The sequence below is a fragment of the Eumetopias jubatus genome, unplaced genomic scaffold, assembly GCF_037043125.1.
Source record: "Eumetopias jubatus isolate StellerSeaLion01/CBP00866 unplaced genomic scaffold, mEumJub1_p1.0 scaffold_8, whole genome shotgun sequence".
Classification (NCBI taxonomy): Eukaryota; Metazoa; Chordata; class Mammalia; order Carnivora; family Otariidae; genus Eumetopias; species Eumetopias jubatus.
The window spans coordinates 51191715-51213680 of record NW_028274814.1 but is presented as its reverse complement, the minus strand read 5'-3'; the positions used below and the strand labels follow the sequence as shown (position 1 = coordinate 51213680).

The 21966-nt window shown below is 41.8% G+C and overlaps 1 long non-coding RNA gene and 1 pseudogene across 1 annotated transcript in view; one reads left to right on the top strand and one right to left on the bottom strand.

Moving 5' to 3' along the window:
- Nucleotides 1–21966, bottom strand: part of LOC114221650 (uncharacterized) — a 31926-nt gene that overhangs the window by 6417 nt on the left and 3543 nt on the right. The window contains exon 2 of the long non-coding RNA XR_015768831.1: nt 1066–1324. This is a non-coding gene — a long non-coding RNA (uncharacterized LOC114221650). The remainder of the gene's footprint in view (nt 1–1065; nt 1325–21966) is intronic.
- On the top strand, nt 13237–19088 carry LOC148163709 (uncharacterized; annotated as a pseudogene).

Below are 21966 nucleotides of genomic sequence, written 5' to 3'. Positions count from 1 at the left end.
GTTTCCATGATTTGCTAGAATAACTCACAGAACTCAGGAAGACACTTTATTGAATGACTACCAGTTTATTGCACAGGCTACAACTCAGGAACAGCCCATGAAGAGAAGCATAGAGCAAGGTGTGTGTGTGTGTGGGGGGGTCAGTGCACATGCAGAGTCTCCCTGGATCTCCAGATGTGTTATCCCCACAGCACTTTGATGAGTTCATCAACTCAGAAACTCCCCAACTCCCGCCCCCTTGTTTAGGGATTTTTGTGGAAGTTCCATTATACAGACATGGTTGATTAAATCCTTAGTCATTGGACTAATCTCTCAGCAGTGGGTGGGTGGCAGGTCTGAAAGTTCTAACTCCCTAATCCCATGGCCAGTTTTTCTGGCATCTGGCCCTCATCCCAACACTATCTAGGGGCAAACTCATTAGCACAAAAAAACACTCTTACCACTCGGGAGATTCTCAGGGTTTCCTCAGGAAATTCTCAGGCCAGGAACAGGGCCAAAGACCAAATATGTGTTTTATCATACCACAGTCAGGCAGACATGTTGGGAATAGCACGAGAAGCCAGCTCCTCACTTGCAGCTTCCAGAAACTTCCATTCATGCTCAACACAAAGCAACTATTGTTCTTAGTAGTACGTATACTCAATGATTGCTGTCGATTGGATACTGTATTGATTCCTAGAGCTGCTTGTAACAAATATCCACAAACTCGATGGCTTAAAATAATAGAAATCTGTTCTCTCACAGTTCTGGAGTCCAGAAGTATGAAATCAAGGTGGTGTCAGGTCATGCCCCTCCAAATCCTTCCTTATCTCTTCCAGCTGCGGGTGGACACCATGGCTCTAATCCCTGCCTCCATATGTCCTGGCCTTCTCTTCTCTCCATGTCTATCCCCTCTGTGTCTCTTATAAAAACACTTGCTATTGGATTTAGGGTTCACCCAGAGTATCTAGAAGGAGCTCATCTGGAGATCTTTTATTTAATTATCTCTGCAAAGATTCATCTGCCTTGGGGATATCTTGGGTGGGGGATGGGCATTATTCAACCTACTAGACACATTCTGCCCACCTCATACGCTCTCTGAAGGGAGACACAAAGCTTCCTCTTTTGCTTTCTTCATTCCCAAGGTGGAGAAGGTCTGAACACAGGTCTGAGTGAAAGCCAATGAGGAACTAGAGCTTTCCTGCAGAAGTGAATGCAGATTCTTGTTCTTCCTCTGTCCACTCTCCTGCTGAGACTTCTGTGATGAGGAAGGCCCAGGGAACAAGGGTGAAACCCACAGAAACAAACCATAGAGCTGGCTGCTGGAGATGGGGACTGCTTTAAGCTTTAGGGAAGAAGGGAAAAAGAAATTGATTCCTAAGTCTAGCTCAACTAAAAAAGAGTGGCAGATCAGATAGAAATTTGAGCATTTCTTTGGCACACTATCAACATTATCTCATAAATTCTTACAATGATACTGCATTTTGTAACAGAAAACTCTGGCTCAGAGGACTTAACACAACTTGCCACTACTCATTGGTGGAGATGGAATTTGAAACCACATCTGCCTGCCTACAAAGTCTCTATCCTTTCTGTCAAGCCAGCAGGGAAATAAAATGGCATTCTCTGAGAAATGGCTATACTCTGCAGAAGTAGCCATTTTTGATGCCTTTAGAGAAAACCTCCTAACCATCAGAGTTCTCAAACTCTTCCCTTTTCCCAGAAATCCACACAACTAGAAAGACCTTTTCCCTACTCATCCATTTCTGTCTGTGACCCCAATATTCTTCTATTCTCTGACGTTTATTAAATACCTACTCGGTGCTAGGGACATCCTTTAATTTAGCCTACAACAAATTCTGAAGTAACTGTTATCTCTGCTTTACAGACTCTAGAGCAATAAAAACGAGCGATTTTCCTATCATTACACAGCTACGAAAAGTAAAGCCCAGTATTGGGACAGAGGTTGGCCAGACCCCAAAGCCAATGATGCAATTGAAACCTTGTGGTTATTATTTACTTTTCCTTCTCAATACTACTTATTTAGTATTTGTATTTACTCTTTAGTCATATTGGAAATGTGCCTATACTTAATCATCATTGACTAATCCCAAAGTGTCTTATACCTTCTTCACCCTCTGTCACGCAGACATAGAAGGTTATAGAGATACATATTTTCTACACTTATCTGGGCTTGATATCTTTTTCCTGCCCCCCAGATCCAAACTTCACCTTCTTTACTCAGCTCTGTGTCCCCAGGAATTAGGCATTCAGCAAATTGGTTTCTTTGAGTTCTGGATTTGGAATTGGATTTGGCCAATGGAAGATTGGAAGGAGGGAGGAGAGTAGAGGCAACTTCATTGCCACGTGACCTGTGTTACCACACAGGATCCCCTGTTAGCAAGGCCTCATGCTTGGCTTAATGTTCCACTGTCACTATCTTGAAATCTTTAATAATTTTTGAGCAAGGAGCCCTGCATTTTCTTTCTTTCCTTTCTTTCTTTTTCTTTTTCTTTCTTTCTTTCTTTCTTTCTTTCTTTCTTTCTTTCTTTCTTTCTTTCTTTCTTTCTTTCTTTCTTTTTCTTTCTTTCTTTCTTTCTTTCTTTCTTTCTTTCTTTCTTTCTTTCTTTCTTTCTTTCTTTCTTTCATCTTTCTTTCTTTTTTTCTTCCAAATTTTTACTTAAATTCCAGCTAGTTAACATACAGTATAATATTAGTTTCAGGTGTGGAATTTAGTGATTCAACACCTACATACAACACCCATTTGCATCACAGCAAGTGCTCTCCTTAATCCCCATCACCTATTTAACCCACCCCCCACCCACCTTCCCTCTGGTATCCATCAGTTTGTTCTCTATAGTTTAAGAGCTTATGACCTCATTTAACCTTAATTTCCCTCTTTAAAATCTCTATTTGTTTTTTTTAAAGATTTTATTTATTTATTTGACAGAGAGAGAGACAGTGAGAGAGGGAACACAAGCAGGGAGAGTGGGAGAGGGAGAAGCAGGCTTCCTGAATAGCAGGGAGCCTGACGCGGGGCTCCATCCCAGGACCCTGGGACCATGACCCAAGCCGAAGGCAGATGCCTAATGACTAAGCCACCCAGGCACCCCATAAAAGCTCTGTTTCTAAATACAATCCCATTGTGGGTTGAGGAGCCCTGCATTTTCACTTCATATTGGGTCCCAAAATTATGTAGCCAGTCCTAGAGGGGAGGAGTTTGGAGTGCCAAGACTGCAGCTTCTGTCTCTTCTCCACACAGCTTTCTCCTCACTCCTTCAAGTCTGGGGTGATCATGGAGCCTCTGCTATGACTAATCCTGGGTTCCTTTACCTTGCACTTGCCCTACACCATGCCCAAACCTTTAGTAATCTCTTTGATTGATTTGCACGTACTAGCACTTTCCCGCCAGACTCCCCTGATAATAAAGAGAAAAATACATTCTTTTGTATATTCATTAAGTATTTGCTGAACTTATTCCAAGTCAAGCACTGTTACAGACTCTGGAGATACAGCAGAGGAAATAAAGCACAAAACAAACAAATGAACAAGACAGCTTTTCTGCTCTGTAGGAGTTTATATGCTGGAGGGAAAGGTGAAAGAGACAAAAAATACATACATGCCTGCATAAATGATCTATCGGATGGTGCTAAGTACTGTCAAGAAAATTAAGCAGGGAGGAAAGCCTGAGTGGTGCAGTCGGTTAAGTATCCAGCTCTTGGTTTCAGCTCAGGTCATGATCTCAAGGTCCTGGGATCGGACCCCATGTCAGGCTCTGCACTTAGCAGGGAGTCAGATTGAGATTCTCTCCCTCTGCCCTTCCTCTGTGCACTCGCTGTCTCTTTCAAATAAGTAAATCTTGAAAGAAAGAAAGAAAGAAAGAAAGAAAGAAAGAAAGAAAGAAAGAAAGAAAGAAAGAGAGAAAGAAAGAAAGAAAGAGAGAAAGAAAGAAAGAAAAGAAGAAAGAAAGAAAAAGATAAGAAAGCAGGGAAAAGGGCTGACATGTCCTGGAAAAGTGCTGTTTTGGAGAAGACAGCCAGGCAGAATCTCCTTGATGAGATCTGAGTAAACTGAGGTTGCCTGCCTGTAGGAGGAAGAAAGCAAAAGAAAGATCAATGAAAATTAGTGAAAGAACACAAAAGGTAGCATCATAAATACCAAAAAAAGGAGGATATTTGAAAATGGGGAACCGCCCAATTGAGCCAAATACTACAGAGGACAAAAAGAATCCAGATTTAAATTAAAAATTCAATGGCATGGCAATTAGGAGTAGGCTTAGGAACTTTAAGAAATTTCTAGAGAGTGGGAGATGGAAAGAATCAGATCAGAGGAGATTCCTGCCTGCCCTGAGATGTCTGTGAATCCTTAAAATCACGAAATTTAATTTTAGCAAATAATTCCTCCTGCAAAATGCATACCCACACAGAGAGTTACAAAGTCATGCTGAGCTGCTAGGACTGTTGGCCATTAGCTGACCTCACCCAACTCAGCACAACAGAGAAGCCCCTAAGGGCTACATGTCATGGGTATTTGGAACCTCGCTTTGACAATTTAAATTATGATTACTGAGTCCACAAATGGCAGAGGTCTTCTGTATATTAAAGGAGACCGTTGTGGATCCTCATAATTAAGATGAAATAGGGGTTGGGTAAAGCCTTTCACTACATGCCCACACATCTACAAAAGCTAGTGGTTCATCTGGTGGTTGTTAGAACAATTATTTGCAATACAGTCAGAACTTGTTGCTAGTGTTTATTATTTTAAAAATGATACCCTAAGAATCATGTCTACATTTCTGTTTTCTTAATCCAGTTTCAACCTTAGTCCAGTGGCCACTCTTTACCATGTCCTGTACACTTGTCCTCTTCTATACTAAAGAACTGAATGGTTTTCACTTGGCTCCAAAGTCCAGGAAAGGATTTGCAGAGAGAACAAAGGGTAGCCCTGAGGCCAAGGGGAAATCTTCAGCATGAGCTCAAGGATATCTCAAGCATGCACTCCATCAGTCCAGGGTCTGGGCCTGTCACACGGCTCTACTTGATCATTGGTCACCTACTTCTTCCCCAAGACTAGGATCCTCTGAGCTGAGCCCAGGTGTGAGGCCCCAGGACCCAGAGGGCCAGTGCAGGATTTACTGCATTGTCAGGGCTGTGTCTCATAGCCTTTTCCAACTGAGGTTCCACATCTGAACCATGAAATGCAGAAAATTATTTAAGTGACTATTTTCTTAATTCCCCCAAATGGTACATAACTAACATCCATTCCAGATGCGTAAGAGAAGTTAACTCGTTCGTTACATACAAAGAATGTCTCTGGCCATTGGGGCTCAGTTTTCTCAAGGAATTCTGTTAAGAAAGGCTGGAAAATGTCCAGGATACAACTTCATTCACTGACACTTCTAAACTCCTTCAAAGTGAGTCCTAAGACAGCATTCCTCCAAACCCCATGCCCAGTGACTAACAATAGTCATATATTGTCACACAACTTCTAGCTGAAATCAGAATCTGATGTGGATAACTGACCCTTAAAAATTCAGTTTGAATTTGACAAAGTGATAGGTACTAGGTTCTATTTCATAAATGAACATACATTCGATAGAAAATAAAAATGCTGTGGCCTAAGTAAAATGCCTAAGGCACAGGGGAAGCCCCACCCTCCAGCTTCCCTAGGGAAACAGACAGATCAACAATCTAAGGCTGAATCCCACAAGCGGTGAGAAGTAGTATTTTCAGTATCGTTGAGTTCTAAGTATCTTCAAAGTTCTCTTCTTATTTCTTCTGTCATCCATGAGTTATTTAAATGTGTGTTTTTAAATTTTTTTTAATGTTTGGAGGAGGTTGTCATCATCTTTTTGTCACTGATTCTCATTTAATTCCATTGTATCTATATACTAGTCATTCTCTGAAAGATGTTGTTGGCGGAGGTCATCAAGAGGTCGGGAGGGGGAAGGAGCAAGATGGCAGAGGAGTAGGAGACCTGGATTTCGTCTGGTCTCAGGAATTCAGCTGGATAGGGATCAAACCATTCTGAACACCTATGAACTCAACAGGAGATCAAAGAAAAGAACAGCAACAACTCTCTGAACAGAAAAGCGACCACTTTCTGGAAGGTAGGACGTGCAGAGAAGTGAATCCGAGGTGATATTTGGGAGGATGGATGGCGGGGGAGGGGGCCTCCATCGGCCGCTTCTGGCAAGTGATAGAACCGCGGAGCAGAAAATCGGAACTTTTAGAAGTCGGTTCCGCTGAGGGATGTCACTCCAGTGGCTAAGCGGGGGGTGGAACCCTCACAGGACAGTGTGGTCTCAGGACCCTTGGGGTCACAGAAAGACCAGGGGTGCCTGAGTGCAGCAGAGCTCCCAGGTGTCTGAGCGGGGAAGCCGGCTGCAGAGACGGAGCCAAGGCGCCGGCTCTCAGCTCGGGGTTGCCATAAACTGTGATCCGCGGCCCGGTCGGGCCACTGCTCCTCCAGCAGGGACCCAACAAGCGGCAGATCCGGGGAGACTCCCCTTCCTACCCCAGGAGGAGTGGCGTGGGAGCACACTGCAGGGATCTGCTGGGTTTGGAGACTCCACACGGTGTCGGGTGCCAGAGATAGAAACTCTCGGTCACAGGCTGGGTGAGCACGGAATGCAGCCAGAGACTGGGGAGATGGGAGTTATTGACTGCTTTTCTCTGGGGGCGCACTGAGGATTGTGGCCCTGAGTTCTTGGCTCCTCTGAGGCAGAGACTGTGAGGCCGCCATTTTCACTCTTGTCCTCCAAAACTGTAGGGAAAGTTTGCAGGGAATGAAAGCTCCCGAGAGCAATCCCAAGCAGATTACTTAGCCCGGACCCTGGCAAGGGCGGGGCAGTTCTGCCTCCGGCAAAGACATTTGGGAACCACGGCAACAGGCCCCTCCCCCAGAAGATCAGCAAGAACAGCCAACCAAGACCAAGTTTACTGATCAATGAGAATGGCAGAACTCCAGCGCTAGGGGAATACTGCACATAGAATTCATGGCTTTTTTACCATGATTCTTTAGTCTTTCAAAGTTAATTTTTTAAATTTTTTTTGAATTTTTCTTTTTCCCTTTTTCAACCAACATCTTACCAATCCCTTTTATAAAAAATTGTATTTATTTTTCATTTTTAGAGTCATATTCTATCCCTTCATAGTACTTAACCTTATTTTTGGTATATGCATATAAGTTCTTCTCTCTTTAAAATTTTGGGATACAGTTTCTTCTAACAGACCAAAATATAACCTAAATCTCTAGTGTATGGCTTTGTTCCAGTCTCCTGCCTGATCACATTGTGTCCCTTTTTTTAAATCCTCTTCTTTCTTTTTTCAACCAACTTCTTATCAATTCCTTTTATAAAATCTTTTATACTTTTCATCCTTACAGTCATATTCCATCCCTTCATCGTATTAGCCCTTATTTTTGTACATATGTAAGTTTTTCTTTCTTTAAAATTTTGGGAGGCACTTTCTTCTAACATACCAAAATACGCCCAAAATCTAGTGTGTGGCACTGATCTTTGCACCAGCCTGACAATACTTGATCATATTCTGTTTTTTTTTTTTGTTTTTATCTTTTTCTTTTTTCTTTTTTTTTCTTTTTTCTTTCTTTCCCTTTCTTTTCCCCCGGTTTCAGGTCTTTTCTGATTTGTTTAGTGTATATTTCCTGGGGACATTGTTACCCTATTAGCATTTTGTTCTCTCATTTATCTATTCTCCTCTGAACAAAATGACAAGATAGGAAAAAAATCACCTCAAAAAAAAGAACAAGAGGCAGTACCGACTGCCAGGGACCTAATTAATAAGGACATTAGTAAGATGTCCAAACTAGAGTTCAGAATGACGTTTTAAAGATACTAGCTGGGCTTGAAAAAGCATGGAAGATATTAGAGAAACCCTTTCTGGAGAAATAAAAGAACTAAAATCTAGCCAAGTCGAAATCAAAAAGGCTATTAATGGAGTGCAATAAAAAATGGAGGCTCTAACTGCTAGGATAAATAAGGCAGAAGAGAGAATTAGTGATCTAGAAGACCAACTGATGGAAAATAAAGAGGCTGAGAAAAAGAGAGATAAACAACTACTGGATCATGAGGGCAGAATTCGAGAGATAAGTGATACCATAAGATGAAACAATATTAGAATAATTGGGATCCCAGAAGAAGAAGAAAGAGAGAGGGGGGCAGAAGGTATATTGGAGCAAATTATAGCAGAGAACTTCCCTAATTTGGGGAAGGAAACAGCCATCAAAATCCAGGAGGCCCAGAGAATCCCCCTCAAAATCAATAAAAGTAGGTCAACACCCTGACATCTAATAGTAAAACTTACGAGTCTCAGAGACAAAGAGAAAATCCTGAGAGCAGCTCGGGAGAAGAGATAAGTAACGTACAATGGGAGAAACATTAGATTGACAACAGACCTCTCCACAGAGACCTGGCAGCCAGAAAGGACTGGCATGATATATTCAGAGCACTAAATGGGAAAAATATGCAGCCAAGAATACTATATACAGCTAGGCTGTCATTGAAAATAGAAGGAGAGATCAAAAGCTTCCAGAACAAACAAAAACTAAAGGAATTTGCAAACACGAAACCAGCCCTCCAAGAAATATTGAAAGGGGTCCTTTAAGCGAAGAGAGAGCCTAAAAGTAACATAGACCAGAAAGGAACACAGACAATATACAGTAACAGTCACTTTACAATACAATGGCACTAAATTCATAACTTTCAATAGTTACCCTGAATGTAAGTGGGCTAAATGCCCCAATCAAAAGACACAGGGTATCAGATTGGATTAAAAAAAAAGACCCATTGATATGCTGTCTGCAAAAGACTCATTTTAGACCCAAAGACACCCCCAGATTGAAAGTGAGGGGGTGGAAAACCATTTACCACGCTAATGGATACCAAAAGAAAGTTGGGGTGGCAATCCTTATATCAGACAAATTAGATTTTAATCCAAAGACTAAAATAAGAGATGAGGAAAGACATTCTATCCTACTTAAAGCGTCTATCCAACAAGAAGATCTAACAATTGTAAATATCTATGCCCCTAACATGGGAGCAGCCAATTATATAAGCCAATTAATAACTAAAGCAAAGAAACACATCGACAACAATACAATAATAGTGGGGGACTTTAACAAACCCCTCACTGAAATGGACAGATCATCTAAGCAAAAGATCAACAAGGAAGTAAAGACTGTAAATGACACACTGGACCAAATGGACTTCACATTAGTGAAGTCCGAACTTCAGAACATTCCATCCCAAAGCAACAGAATACACATTCTTCTCTAGTGCCCATGGAACATTCTCCAGAATAGATCACATCCTAGGTCACAAATCAGGTCTCAACTGGTACCAAAAGACTGGGATCATTTCCTGCATATTTTCAGACCACAGTGCTTTGAAACTAGAACTCAATCACAAGAGGAAAATTGGAAAGAACTCAAATACATGGAGGCTAAAGAGCATCCTACTAAAGAATGAATGGGTCAACCAGGAAATTAAAGAAGAATTAAAAAAATTCATGGAAACCAATGAAAATGAAAACACAACTGTTCAAAATCTTTGGGATGCAGCAAAGGCAGTCCTAACAGGAAAGTATATAGCAATACAAGCCTTTCTCAAGAAACAAGAAAGGTCTCAAATACTAACCCTACACCTAAAGGAGCTGGAGAAAGAACAGCAAATAAAGCCTATACCCAGCAGGACAAGAGAAATAATAAAGATCAGACAGAAATCAATGAAATAGAAACCAAAAGAACAGTAGAACAGAGCAACAAAACTAGACGCTGGTTCTTTGAAAGAATTAACAAGGTTGATAAACCCCTGACCAGACTTATCAAAAAGAAAAGAGAAATGACCAAATCAACAAAATCATGAATGAAAGAGGAGAGATCACAACCAACACCAAAGAAATACAAACAATTATAAGAACATATTATGAGCAACTATATGCCAGCAAATTAGATAATCTGGAAGAAATGGATGTATTCCTAGAGATGTATCAACTACCAAAACTGAACCAGGAAGAAATAGAAAACCTGAACAAACCTATAACCACTAAGGAAATTGAAAAAGTCATCAAAAATCTCCCCAGAAACAAGAGCCCAGGGCCAGATGGCTTCCCAGGGGAATTCTACTAAACATTTAAAGAAGAATTAATACCTGTTCTTCTGAAACTGTTCCAAAAAATAGAAATGGAAGGGAAACTTCCAAACTCATTTTATGAGGCCACCATTACCTTGATCCCCAAACCAAAGACCCCATCAAAAAGGAGAATTACAGACCAATATCTTTGATGAACATGGATGCCAAAATTCTGACCAAAATACTAGCCAATAAGATCTAACAGTACAGTAAAAGGATTATTCACCACAACCGAGTGGGATTTATCCCTGGGCTGCAAGGTTGGTTCAACATCCACAAATCAATCAATGTACTACAATACATTAATCAAAGAAAGAACAAGAACATATGATCCTCTCAATAGATGCAGAAAAAGCATTTGACAAAGTACAGCATCCTTTCTTGATCAAAACTCTACAAAGTATAGGGATAGAGGGTACATACCTCAATATCATAAAAGCCATCTATGAAAAAACCACAGCAAATATCATTCTCAATGGGGAAAAACTGAGAGCTTTCCCCCTAAGGTCAGGAACGTGGCAGGGATGTCCACTATCACCGCTGCTATTCAACATAGTATTAGAAGTCCTAGCCACAGCAATCAGACAACAAAAAGAAATAAAAGGCATACAAATCGGCAAAGAAGAAGTTAAACTCTCACTCTTTGCAGATGATATGATACTTTATGGGGAAAACCCAAAAGACTCCACTCCAAAACTGCTAGAACTCATACAGGAATTCAGTAAAGTGGCAGGCTATAAAATCAATGCACAGAAATCAGTGGCATTCTTATACACCAACAAGACAGAAGAAAGAGAAATTAAGGAGTCGATCCCATTTATAATTGCACCCAAAACCAGAAGATACCTAGGAATAAATCTAACCAAAGAGGCAAAGAATCTGTACTTGGAAAACTATAAAATACTCATGAAAAAAATTGAGGAAGACACAAAGAAATGGAAAAACGTTTCATGCTCATGGATTGGAAGAACAAATATTGTGACGATGTCAATGCTACCTAGAGCAATCTACATATTCAATGCAATCCCTATCAAAATACCATCCACTTTTTTCAAAGAAATGGAACAAATAATCCTAAAATTTGTATGGAACCAGAAAAGACCCCAAATAGCCAGAGGAATGTTGAAAAAGAAAAGCAAAGCTGGCGGCATCACAATTCCGGAGTTCAAGCTCTATTATAAAGCTGTCATCATCAAGACAGTATGGTACTGGCACAAAAACAGACACATAGATCAATGGAACAGAATAGAAAGCCCAGAAATGGACCCTTAACTCTATGGTCAACTCATCTTTGACAAAGCAGGAAAGAATGTCCAATGGCAAAAAGAGAGTCTCTTCAACAAACGGTGTTGGGAAAATTGGACAGCCACATGCAGAAGAATGAAACTGGACCATTTCCTTACAGCACACACAAAAATAGTCTCAAAATGGTTGAAAGACCTAATGTGAGACAGGAGTCCATCAAAATCCTAAAGGAGAACATAGGCAGCAACCTCTTCGACTTCAGCTGCAGCAACTTCTTCCTAAACACATCACCAAAGGCAAGGGAAACAAGGGCAAAAATGAACTATTGGGTCTTCATCAGGCTAAAGAGCTTTTGCACGGCAAAGGAAACAGTCAACAAAACCAAAAGACAACTGACAGAATGGGAGAAGATATTTGCAAATGACATATCAGATAAAGGGCTAGTATCCAAAATCTATAAAGAACTTACCAACTCAACACCCAAAGAACAAATGATCCAATCAAGAAATGAGCAGAAGACATGAACACACATTTTTCCAAAGAAGACATCCAAATGGCCAACAGACACATGAACAAGTGCTCAACATCGCTCGGCATCAGGGAAATCCAAATCAAAACCTCAATGAGATACCACCTCACACTAATCAGAATGGCTAAAATTAACAAATCAGGAAACGACAGATGTTGGCGAGGATGTGGAGAAAGGGGAATCCTCCTACACTGTTGGTGGGAATGCAAGCTGGTGCAGCCCCTTTGGAAAACAGTATGGAGGTTCCTCAAAAAGTTGAAAATAGAGTTACCATATCGCCCAGCAATTGCACTACTGAGTATTTACCCCACAGATACAAATGTAGGGATCCAAAGGGGTACGTGCACCCTGATGTTTATAGCAGCAATATCCACAATAGCCAAACTGTGGAAAGAGCCAAGATGTCCATCGATAGATGACTGGATAAAGATGTGGTATATATATATACAATGGAATATTATGCAGCCATCAAAAGGAATGAAATCTTGCCATTTGCAATGACATGGATGGAACTGGAGGAGGGTATTATGCTGAGTGAAATAAGTCAATCAGAGAAAGACATGTATCATATGACCTCACTGATATGAGGAATTCTTAATCTCAGGAAACAAACTGAGGGTTGCTGGAGCGGTAGGAGGTGGGAGGGGTGGGTGGCTGGGTGATAGACATTGGGTAGGGTATGTGCTATGGTGAGCGCTGTGAATTGTGTAAGACTGTTGAATCACAGACCTGTACCTCTGAAACAAATAATACATTATATGTTTTAAAAAAAAAAAAGAAGATAGCAGGAAGGCAAAAATGAAGCGGGGGGGAGAACGGAGGAGGAGACGAACCATGAGAGACCATGGACTCTGAGAAACAAACTGAGGGTTCTAGAGGGGAGGGGGGTGGGGGGCTGGGTTAGCCTGGTGGTGGGTATTAAAGAGGGCACGTTCTGCATGGAGCACTGGGTGTTATATGCAAACAATGAATCATGGAACTAATGATGTAATGTATGGTGATTAACATAACGTAATAAAATAAAAACAAAAACAGGTGGGTGGCAGGGATCCCTGCTTTGTGGGGAGGGGGTCCGGTAGGGTAGAGGCCTGGGGACCACGTGTGAGTATGGGGAAACCCCAAAAACTGCTTTATCGCACTTGTTTGAGAACGTGCACTTAGCATGCTGGAGCAAAGAGCACCCCGGGAAGGTAAGCAGAGTGACGGGGAGGCGTGATGATTGACAGTGCAGCCGATGGAACACCCCCGCCATCCCACCCCAAACACAAAGAAAAGCCCAAGCCCAGCAACAGCAATCCCAGCCAGTGGGGAGCCCCCAATTCAGGGAACGTTCATGAACAGAGAATCTACTCCCGCCGAGCTTATTGCTATAGCTGCCAAGTTCCTGCGAAAAGGCCCAGAAAAGTCTCCAGGTGTAGTTAGCGCAGCTAGGAGAGGCAGGGAAAATGAACAACATCGACCGCATCCACTGCCCTTGGGCAGCGCCACGGCACTTGGCACTCAGAGGTTTGAGGGCCTCACTCTTTAGAGATCAGATTAGTCTAGGCTGCAGGGAGGCTCAGCCCAATGAGGAGGAACTCCTTGGGCCCCTGGGCCCCTGGACATCTTTAGAGGAGGTACAAGAAATTCTCAGAGCTTCCTCTTTCTCTTCCCATCCCAGGTGCTTCGGGAGCTGGGAGCTTCAGTATGGACAGTGTGCAATCCAAGAACCACACCACCCACAACCAGTGCCGAAAATGGCACCGAAGTGACATCAAGAAATCCTATCACAAAGATATGAATCTCTTAAGAGGGTGGACCCAACTTCCTGAGGAACCTACACTTAGCAAAGAAACACAAGAAGGGCCTAAAGTAGATGGAGACCAACAATGCCAAGGCCATGAGGGTATGTGCCGAGGCTGTCAAGGCCCTGATAAAGCCCACGATCCCAAAAGGGAGCAGCCGAGAGCTCAGCCAACTTGCTTACATCACTTACCCCATGCTCTGGAAATGGGCTTGTCAGCCAAATTCCAAGGCCAAGGCTCAAACCAAGGCTCAGGCTGCTCTTGAGGCTCTGGCTCTCAAAGAGGCCCAGGCCCCAAAGAAGACTCCAGTGTAGAGGCTTCTATCTGCTGCTGTGAGGAGAGAAGGACTGGTATGACCCCTGGGCTTCTATCTGCAGGGGCTTGTGTCCTCCTGTGCTATTTGTATAAATGAACCTGAAACAGGCTCTGTTGGAAAAGAAAAAGAAAAGGAAAAGGAAATTCTTGGGAAGTTGGAAATGAGACAGACCATCCATGCCCCTGTCTTGGAAGGGCCTCATCAGGCCACATTCACTGCAGGAATGAAAACTAAGATTCTCCACCCCAGCATCTGGTATGGGATGCTGATATCTCTGCTGAGCCCAGCTGTGAGACAGACATTGATGATGGCTGATCCATTGCTGATCTGGGGGAGACTGACAAATCCCAGGAATGAGTATAGGGCTATGGAAAAACCCAAGAAAGAGAGGAAGTTGGAAAAGCCAAAAGGCTGTAAAGGGTCCAATGAAAGTAACCTGGAAACAAGTGTGGTTTGACCTTACTGTGGCAGGGATCCCATCTGAACAGATGGACCAACAACCCAATGTCGTGTTGGCTGTCCTGTGGAAAGCCTGAAAGCCAAAACAACAGTTCAGACCCGCGCCATTTGCCTCTACCATCCCTGACGCTCCACCTGCTCCAGCAGAGGCCTCAGGGATATAATCTTATTTAGCATGGGTGCCTCCCATGCCCCAGGGATAGGATGCAAGCCAAGATTGCCTCCAGGTGAGGGTCATTAGAGGTGACCAGAAGCCTCATGCAGAGCTCACTATTCACTGGTTCTCCAGAAATAAGCAAAGGGTGATGGCTCTGGTGGATGCTGGTACATGGTAACCCTCAGAAGTTTCCTGGCCCCCCTCAGCTCCATTGATGATTATGGAGGGCAAACAGTTATGGTCAGGGAGGTCCTTTTGACCCTGCAAATGTGGTGTTCCCCACCCCTGCCCCAAAACATGAGACTTTTCTCTCTCCAATACCAGAGAACATACTGGGCATTGATACCCTCCAAAACCAAATTCTGCGAACCTGTATTGGTGAATTGCACCTCTAGGTTAGAGTAATCAAGCCAGTGCTGAGAGCAAATGCCAACCAGTAAGCCTGCCACCCCCATGAGGGGTGGTAATTGTCAAACAATATAAATTCCCTGGGGGCATAGGAGATAGGAGAAACTATCCAAGAACTCCCGCAACTGGGTATTGTACTCCCTGCCCAGAGTGCTTACCATAGCCAGGGTATGGCCTGTAAATAAGCTTCATGGCAGATGACAGTGGACAGCTGAGAACTGAACAAAGTAGTGCCCCCCGACCATGTGGCTGTGCCCAACATGGTCGCCATCTTGGATACCTTGACTGGGGTCCTAGGAGTGTACTAAGCTGTGTGGACTCAGCAAAGGCCTTTTTCAAAAAACCCTTGGCACCCGAGTCACAAGATCAATTTACCTTCACATGGGAGGGGTAACAATGGGCCTTTCAAGGGCTTACCCAAGGTGACCTGTACCACCATAGGTCATGGGATGGCAGCCCAAGAACTGTCCCTATTGTCCTTCCCCACATCAGTACAATGGTCCCATTACATTGATGATATGCTGCTAACAGGTGAAGATTTGCCTCTGTTGCAGGACACCTTGCAGGCTTTGCTGGGACGTTTGTGAGGGAGAGGATGGGCAGTGAACCTAAAGAAAATTCAAGGTCCAGGTACCGCCATAAGGTGTTGGGAGTCATGGGGTCAGGTAAGACACAACTTGTCTCAGAAGCTGTGATGGATACGTTGCAAGCTTATTCAACCCCTAGGAATGTGAACGAGATGCAGACCTTTGTAGGGATTTGGGGGTGTGGAGGACTTTTATTCCCCACCTGGCACAGTGCCTCCATCCCTTATCCTGCCAAGTAAAGAAAGGGCACATGAAGGACAGGGAATCAAAGCAGCAAGCACCTTTGAGGAGGCAGAAGTTCTAGTGAAGCTGATGAAATCTCTGGGTATCTCCCAAGCAGAGCTAGCATTTGAATTACATGTGTCTGTGACTCCAGAAGGGATGGGTAGGCACTGTGACAGAGACAACAGAAGGAGAGAGTGCTCCTAGAGTTTTGGTCCTAGCACTGGAAGGGCAAAGAAACCTAATTTACCCCCAGAGAGCCCTAGCAACTGAGCCTTCAGTAGATACAGCCGATTGGGTGCACAGAAAGAAAGGCCACCACTGCACCTGGGTGGGATGGCATATTGCCAAGGATGCTGGATTGCCCTTGAAATACAGTGAGCTGATTAATGCAGTAACAGCATGTCCCATGTGTTCTGAACAATGCCCAAGGTAACTGCCAAAGGAGTCTAAGACCATCCACTAGAGTTCCCGACTGGTGAGAGTTTGGCAAATTGATTATATTGGTACTTGCTGCTCTGATCAAGCGTGCCCACATTATTATTATCCTATGCAAGAGGAAATATTTTTGGTGCTGGCTGTGTCAATGGGAGGAATCTTTCAAATTCCTCTACTAAAAATAGTCCTTTCCAGTTTTTCATCCAGACTGAAAAGAAATCCCTTTCTCTGTAGCATCATTGCCCCCCATACTCCTTTGAATGATTCCCCTTTCCATTCTCCTCCACAGTGTTACTCATGGTCTTCACTTGTTGGTGTCTAATGTCATCCATGCTACATTAATAATAGTTGCTCCAGAGAGTGTGGGAGACATTCAGTCTTTTATCTCTTATGTGAATTTTTTCTAACTTATGATTCTTTTATTGCATAAATAGTACATTTTTATTTCAGAAAATCTTGAAATCACAGATAAGGCAAAAAGAAAATAAAAACACTCATGTTTCCATATATGTTTTTTTATATAGGAAAACCACTCATAACATTTTATATATACTTCCATACCTTTTTTCTATGCATCAACATCTAATTATTTTATGTAAATGGATAATATGAGTAATACTCTGAATTTACATGAATATAATTTACCTAGCTCTCACAGATTCAGAGATACTTCACTCTCATAGCCAATATTGCACTAATCATTTGGCAGGCATATTCTCCCACGCAAATTTCTTTCCCCTGAAGTCTTACCATGACTTCAGTTCACGACACTGGCTGAACGTGTGCTATTTGTACCTATTTCAAAATGCAGTCTCATTAGGTGTTTCTCAGCCTAAGACCTGCCCCTGTCTCCAGATCTCATCTTTCAAATAATCTCAACAAGGAGAATGTGTGAATCTATGAAATCAAATAGATTAAGTTTTTGAAGAATCAGAACAGGAAATTGAGCCCATGTTGCTCAGACCCTTGTGTGAACCAGAGGGAGCTGCCCACTCTAGCTAACTCCTTTTGTTCTGATTTCAGTATCCCAAGAGACAAGCGCTTAGCATGCCCGTCTGGAGAAATGTACCAATCATGACAGGGTGAGTATTTGAGTCTGTACAAATTTCATATTTCTGATTATTAGTGAATGCCTTGTAGCCTATAAATTTATCTCTAATTTTTAAGTTGAACCAGTCCTCAAGGGATTGGTCATCTTCAAGGGGTTAGCTGATGGTCAACTTCCAGCACCATTAAAGCTGAAAACCATGGTGACATCACCCAGGTAGTTTCATCAGTGGTGGTAGCTTCTCTGGGCTCCGAGCCACCAGGTTCTTTCAAATACATTGTGTCACTCTGCCTACAGCAATTCCTATGTTCCACTCCCAATGCAGAAAAGTTTTGACTCATCCTCCTATTATCATGTAATACCTTGTTCTTTACGTATCATTCAAATAGGCCAATGAGTTTCAAATAACTTTTTAGGAGTACGATTTTTTTAAAATCAAACAAAGCACAAGATTCCAGAGTCTTTGAGTTGAACTGCATGGACAGAGGGACTTTCAAATCTTCTCCCTTCCTGCCCCTCCTCTCTTTCTTCTGCTAAATCTGTTGACTCACTTTAAGAACCAGCTCCAGGATGTACTTGAGCCCAAGCTGTATGCTTCCTTCTTTGAACTCCCAAAATACCCTGGGTTGATCAATCACTGCACTGAGCACACTATATTATAATTACATGCTTATGCTTTGACTGCCCTAAAACTGAGAGGTCATTGAAAGCAGATTTTTGTCTTACTCTTCTTTGTAATCCCTAATGCCTGGCAAAGTTTCTGATACATGTTTCTTGATGAATGAATGAATGATGAATGAATGAATGTCTAAAGCACTAGCCAACATGTAGTTCTGAGACAGCTGTATCACTTTATATTTATTTCTGTGTTGAATATGTATGCTTTCATATTTGGTTGGGCAGATCTGCCCATCTGACAACATAATTATAATTGCAAAAATAACAATAGGTAAAATTTATTGGGCATGTACCGTGACAAGTAGCTTTACACCCATTAGGTCATTTAATCCCCAGAACAATGCTGCAAAGTAAATGTTGTCATTTAAAATTTTCAAATAAAGAAACTGATTCCAGACCCACACATATGCCATATTGCTCATATTGCCCAGTTCATCACAGGCCGGCAGATCTCATGTGTCACCTATGGCCCCTGCCCCTTGGATTAAATCTAGCCACAAAGACCACGTACACTGTGGTGGTCTACAGCTGTCTCCATATTTTCTTCAGGCTCTTCCACTTCGCAGTGACTCTACACTTCTGCATCCATGAGGAGCATCTCTAGTTAGCCTTACAAAATCGAATGACTTAAGAAATTAGGCTATGAAGGAGAGGTGAGACATATGGCCATTTCTAGAAGGGAAAATAAGATGAGGAATTTTGTTGGGTTTGTTTTTAATGATAGGTTTCAGCAGGTTTACATGTTTTGCAAAAATGAAAGAAAAAAGAGAGAGGCCAAAGAGAGAGAAGAGAGAATAAAGAGTTGATAGCATTAGTTGAATTGAGAGTGAAAATGGGAAGGACGACAGGAGGATGAGACACATTGGAGAGATCGACCTTAGATAATGAGAGGAAGTGCTCCTCCTTTACCGGAACAGGCTAGAATGGAGATGGGTGGAAATCCAGATACTTATGAAAGTTGCTGAAGGGAAGATGAGTTCCCACTTTATGACTTTTGCTTTCTCTCTGTAGTAGGAGAGGGGGTCATCGGCTCAGAACAAGGACAATTACAGGAGAAATTTGAAGAGTGTGAAGAGAGTTTGAAGTAGTCTTTGCAGAAGGGAGAAAGCAAAGTGACCAAAGAAACAATAGCATGCCTAGGCCGAGTTGAGGGGCCATTCCAGATTGAGAGTTACGAATGCCTCATGGCACCAAACTTTTCTGCTGATTGGTTTTCTCCATCAGAGCTCAGCTGGTAGAGTGGAGGCATGGGCAAATCAGACAGCTGGACTCATGCAGGCATTTAGTCAACTGGGTTGAACTGGTAACTGTGATGCTGTTAAGAATGCCTAAGTAGGGGCACCTGGGTGGCTCAATTGGCTAGGTGTCTGCCTTCAGCTCAGGTCATGATCCCAGGGTCCAGGGATAGAGCCCTGCATCCAGCTCCCTGCTCACCGGGGAGTCTGCATCTCCCTCTCCCTCACCCTGCCTCTTGCTCATGCTCTCTCTCGCTATCTCTGTCACTATCGCTGTCTCTCTCTCAAAAAAAAAAAAAAAAATGCGTAAGTAGGTCCACTGTGATGCAAGGCTGTCTCGTTGAAACTTCAGTCACCCCATGATGCCAGTTCAGTCCTTTTCAAAGCAAACCATTACATAGCAAAGAGGTTAGTTTAGAAAAGTGTGAAATAAAATAGAACCATAGCAAACCCTCACCAGATTTAATACCATAGACCTAAAGACTTAGCTACTTTGACACGTATTGTTTAACTCTAATGGAGACACACATGCGCTTTCATTTATGTATTTATGTGAAATTTAAAACTATTTTCCTCACTAGATCTCCAATGCCTGACACAGAACCTGACATGTGTTAAATGTACAGTAAGTATTGAGCGAATGATAGTTTCAATATGACTTGCTACTGAGATGGTAAAAAGTATTCCTGGAAGCCATGGTCTTGGATAAGATGACCCAACGTCATAAGTATATTAGTTCTCCCCAAACTAACATAAGATTAACACAATTTCAATAAAATAGCAACAAAAGTTTTATGGAGTTAGACAAGTTTTTACTAAAGTTCATATAAAAAAATAAAAATTGCAAGGATAGGAAAACACAAAAAGAAACAAAGACAAAGGGGACTAGCTCAACCAAATATTAAAATATATTATAAAGTCTCTCTAAATAAAACAGTGTGGTGATTGGAACATAAATAGATAGGCCAGTGGAATAGAATAAACCCAAGTAAACATGGAAATTAGTATATGACAAAGATGGCATCTCAAATAAGTTGGGATGGACTTTGGTTATAAATGATGCTGAGACAACTGATTGGCCATTTGGGAAAAAATAAAATTATATCCATGACTAATGCTGAACATAAGAGTAAACTTCAAATGCATTAGGAAAATAAAAGTAAAAAAGGAAGCTATACAAGGATTAGAATAGAACAAAAGTGAAATCTTCTTTAACATTAACACAGGAAAATCTTTGAAATTATAAAAATTATTAAATTATCAAAATCCAGAGGCAATACATTAAATATTTATACATGTGACTGTGCAAAGATACAAAATTTTGTATGGCAAAAATAAAAATACTATCTGATTGGCACTTATTCTGTTGATAAGACTTTGTGGAAGCAGGCATTCTCTTATTTGGTGGTGGAAATACAAACTGGTACACCCTTTTGGTGGAGGATTCAGCAAACAAGTAAGCATAACAAAAAGACACATGTAAATACTTCTTGACCCAGCAATCCCACTTCTGGAATTTACCTTGAAGATACACCTATAACAATGTGAAAATATATATGCACATTGCAGGGTTATTTGTAATTGCAAAATATTGGAAAAAACCTAAATGCTCCTACATTGGAAACTGTTCCATAAAGTGTGGTAATCCAGAAAATGCTGTAAGAAATAATGGTCTCTATATGAACTGCTGTGGATATATTTTTAAATGAAAAGAGCAACGTGTAAAAGAGTATTTAGTATGATACCTTTCAGCTAAAAAGGGAAATAAAATATACATATATCATTTGTGAAAAAGAAACGGGATGGTAGAGCATCAAGTGGACCAACAGTAGGGGAACCCCAGAAGAAGAGAGAGAGAGAAAGGAGCAGAAAGCTATTTTAAAAACTAATGGTTGGGTGCCTGGGTGGCTCAGTTGGATAAGCATCTGCCTTCAGCTCAGGTCATGATCCCAGAGTCTTGGGATCGAGCCCCGAGTCAGGCTCCCTGCTCAGGAGGGAGCTTGCTTTTCCCTCTGCCCCCTCCTCTGACTTGTGCACGAGCTCTCTGTCTGTCAAATAAATAAAATCTTTAAACAAACAAACAAACAAACAAAAAAACCTAACGGTCAAAAACTTTCAAATTTAGGGAAGGAAATGGACATCCAACTCCAAGAAGCCCAAAAATCTTCAAAAAAAGGATGAATCTAAAGAAGTCCACACTGACACACATTATAATCAAACGTTAAAAGCTAAAGATAAAGAGAAAATTTCTAAAGCAGACTTACAAGAAATACTAAAGGGAGTTCTTCAACTTGAAACAAAAGGATTCTAAACAGCAACACAAAAGCATATGAACCATAAAACTTGCTGGTAAAGGTAAATATAGAGAGAAATGCAGAATACTGTAATACTGTAATGGTGGTGTATAAATCACTTTTAGTTCAAGTGTAGAAGTTAAAATACAAAGGTATAAACAACTATAACTATAGGGCACCTGGGTGGCTCAGTCGTTAAGCATCTGCCTTCGGCTCAGGTCATGATCCCAGGGTCCTGGGATCAAGTCCCACATCGGGCTCCCTGCTCAGCGGGAAGCCTGCTTCTCCCTCTCCCACTCCCCCTGCTTGTGTTCCTGCTCTCACTGTCTCTCTCTGTCAAGTAAATAAATAAAATCTTAAAAAAAAAAACAACTATAACTATAAAAACTATAAAAAAACTATAAAAATACGTGAAGTGAATACACAATAAAAAATGT